Source organism: Lucilia sericata, unplaced genomic scaffold (genome assembly GCF_015586225.1).
Source record: "Lucilia sericata isolate MDLA Ls3-8-SP2 unplaced genomic scaffold, ASM1558622v1 Contig000316F_arrow, whole genome shotgun sequence".
Classification (NCBI taxonomy): domain Eukaryota; kingdom Metazoa; phylum Arthropoda; class Insecta; order Diptera; family Calliphoridae; genus Lucilia; species Lucilia sericata.
Window position 1 is genome coordinate 176,918 of NW_023994340.1, and position 3,702 is coordinate 180,619.

General features: G+C 30.0%; 1 long non-coding RNA gene across 1 annotated transcript; it reads left to right on the plus strand.

The window, feature by feature from the left end:
* Nucleotides 1-1,133: 1,133 nt before the first annotated feature.
* Nucleotides 1,134-2,237, plus strand: LOC119603610. The gene is made up of 4 exons (XR_005231414.1): nt 1,134-1,288; nt 1,351-1,689; nt 1,760-1,837; nt 1,922-2,237. It is a non-coding gene; the product is annotated as an uncharacterized LOC119603610 (long non-coding RNA).
* The last annotated feature ends 1,465 nt before the right edge of the window (nt 2,238-3,702 follow it).

The window sequence follows — 3,702 nt, forward strand, 5'->3', positions numbered from 1 at the left end:
TAGCAAATGGGATTTTGTAAATGTACAAAACACCTTTCAAAATTGTGTGTATTGTTTTATTCCGGTTATACAAAATCATTTTTTCGGAAATTATATTATCAGGAAAGTTCAGGAAGGGTTATTGGCCCCAGGTTTTTCCTAAGATCACATACTGACAGCAGGGGCAAACTCAGGCATTCGAAACGATCAAAACCTCAATCGAATACATAGAGAATATTACTAATCCATTCGACGACTCAACGACTATCCCTAAAGAATTAGTACTGCTACTATAGGCAGTCCATTTTTAAAAGACCTGTCGAGGGTTGATACAACTTAATATAGTTCATTAGATTCTAAGTCGTACTAGGACATATGCAAAACAAATTAGAAATTTGTAAGGGATAGCACCAAATATGTTGACTCTGAACCCATTTCACTTTGTTTAAGAATATCAAGAACTGTTATTATAACTATTTTGATACGTTATTAATTGTTGCATCAAGTTGTATTTTTTAAAAATACACAAAAATCAAATATGTATAAAAAATACAATATTTAATAACTTAACAATCAATGATTTCCCAGCAACAACCTACATTGATAAGTTATAGGTTATAATCACAGAAAAAAATTACAAATTTTATTAAGTAATTACATAAATATGTTAAGGATCAATTGACTTTGTTAACAATTTTTTTATTAAAATGTTTGTAAATTGGTCATATTTACAATTTTCCTAAAGGTATTTTCAGACTACAATACTGAGTATTAACACACTTCAAATTAAAAATATTATGAAAATAATTCGCATTTTCAAAAAATCAATCCGAAAAATACATTTTATGTTTACACTATAACATTTGTAATATTTTTTATCCAATTTTCAATTATTTATGCACTTTTCGTTCTTATTTTTAATGTATTTTACACTTTTTGTTTGTTTTTTATTGTATTTATAAAATACATACCGAATACGTTTGAAAATAAAAAGTTTTTGAATTGTTTTAAAAAATTTATGAATACCGACCGTATGCCAAAAAAATCAGTAATATTTTTGAAAATCAAATTACAAATTATATTTAGACTAGTAAATTGTATTATGATACAAATATTCTTGACAAGTATTAATACTCAGTATTGTAGTCTGAAAATACCTTAAGTTGTCTCAAAATTCATAATAAAAGAAATAGAAAATACAATTGTCAAAAAGTTTTAATTTAAAAAAATAAATTTAAAATAATCTAAAATTCAAAAAGGAAATTCCGCATGCAAGATATGAACTAGATGAATAAAAGCAATCTCTAAGGTATGTAGAGTGGTCAAAATACATATTAATTTTTAAATCATAAATAATTTTACCACTTTTAGATTTTTATTTGGAAGAATAACCACCAGTCAGTTCCATAACTCCGCGGAACAAAATGATTTGATTTATGCTTAAACATCGTTGGAAAATATTTCTAAATTGAGTGCTGTGTTGCCTGAGTTTGTTAAAAAGAAATTTGTAAATAAAGTGTGTGAGCCTGGCTTGCTAGTGCAGAAGCCAGCAATCTACCAAAAGCGACACGTCATCGATCTCCATAATACAACAGCAACACTATATAACCTTCCAAGAAAGAAAGTAACATCGATTCATAAACATTACTCTTTAGCAACATTAATTTTCATGTTCCTGAGGTGGAGACATCCAAGGAAAAACCAATTGCTGTAAATTTAATTTAAAATCCTTTTCTAACTTTTATCTTAAAGCGTTTTTTAATATCTCTCATTTCTGTAGGGAGTGACGGGATTAACAGGAGGCAAAGAACCTACAGCTGCAGGATTGGCTTAAATTATGAAACTTTTCTATGTTAAGGTAAAAATCAATTTGACATTAATACGTGTTTACATCTCCTCCCCGTATTCGAACTAAGAAAAATTTATTTTGTGGTCATTTTAGAAAATTTCAATGAACGGCAGCAAAGGTTCGTATTCGTCTGCCTTGGTTAAATCGTGGTAGCAAAGACGAAGTCTTTAAAGAGAGAATTCACCAAGTACCATGTAATAGAGAGAAGGAACATGGACCAGTGGTCTGGGGGAAGTGGTACAAGATTAATATATAATGTAGTTAATCAGTGAATATATATTTTCGATTATTATATAGAATATTACACAGTACATTATAAAGATAAACTTAAAATTTTAATTATTGTCCATTGTTTCAAACTGTATATTTTGACGAAATAAATTGAATATATTTTTTTATAAAAACCAAATTAAAAATGCATTCTTTCATTATTGCTGATAACAATAGAAATATTTAATACAAGAAATTTAATTTTTAAAACATTATTATGGATAGTTAATAAAATAATTTTTCAATATTACAAACTGGTTGTTAAAAAAATTTTTTGAGTATTAACAATTTTAAGTAACAATTTTTATTTTTGTATTTACAAAAACGATTGTTGGTGCCTTTTCAATTAAAAAATTAATTGTATTGTCAAATTTCGTATTTAATATGACAATTGATTTGTCGTAATTTTTTTCTGTGAATGCTAAACAGTACTTACACTATAGAATTTTAAATCATTACTTTAAAACTGTGATGACATTGAAGACACTTTCGCTTACAAATAAGGAGTTAGTTAAGTACTTACTATGATCGTCTGCAAATAAGGAGTCAAGTATGTAGTATTGTTTTTAGGAAATGGATACTGCAGGGTATGTTTCACCTTGTAAGCTATTTAGTTTCTTAAAAACATAATCACTTATTTAACTCCATATTTGTAAGCGAGCATTGTAAGTACTCGACTCCAATGTCATTACCATGTTAAAATATGACAAAAATCTAGTGACTCCAGTTTCGAACTTTTAACAATTTTGTTAAAAACAATTTTAAAATGTTTAGAAAATCTCCATGTGACTTACGGACAATAAAGAAAGAAATAAAATAGTAATGAAATTAGGTCCATACAAATTGATTTCAGAAGTTTTCTAACAGCCAATCACTGTAGGACAAGTTTACGGCTCGTTAAAGGTTAAATTTAAAATCGTGGCCAGAATATTTTAAAAATGTTTGCCCATCGACCGCTTGTGAGCATGTAAACGTTGACGAAAATCTCCTCCTGCGAAACAGTTTTTAGTTATTTATAAGTGCGTAAATGGGTGCCTCATCCGAAATAATGAGTTTCGATATTTAATCAGATTTGCATTCATTGAGTTTGTCCGTATAATGAAGTTAAAAGTTTCGGTTAAAGGCATCGTATGTTTAAGCAGAGAGTGATAAGTGCAATCTTCTTACCAGGCCCACTTAACCATCCAGTTCAGTATACATCTTCTCCTTTGTCCGTACAAGAATGTCTAAGTGATTACCGCGAACACCTTCACGGTGTTATTTTTCGTCCACTGAATAGACTTGAGAGCGGTCTACCACGCGCCCCTAAATCCTTCTATGAAGAACTCAGTTGGCAATTTTTGTACATGGCTGAGCCGGCCCATGTACAAGCACTTTGCTGAAGAAGGGAAGACAACCCTAATATCATGTGAAATCAATCTTCCGGTATACCGGAAGGTGACCACCCTTTAGATGTCATGAAAGATTGCATTATTTAAAATTCAATCCCCATCAACTAATGACTCATTCCAGTGCATTCTTTAACCTTTTAAAGCCCGAGCAAACAACCTTACGGATATGGCCCTGCTGATTCGCCAACAGCACCTAGAGACGTATTTGGTAGG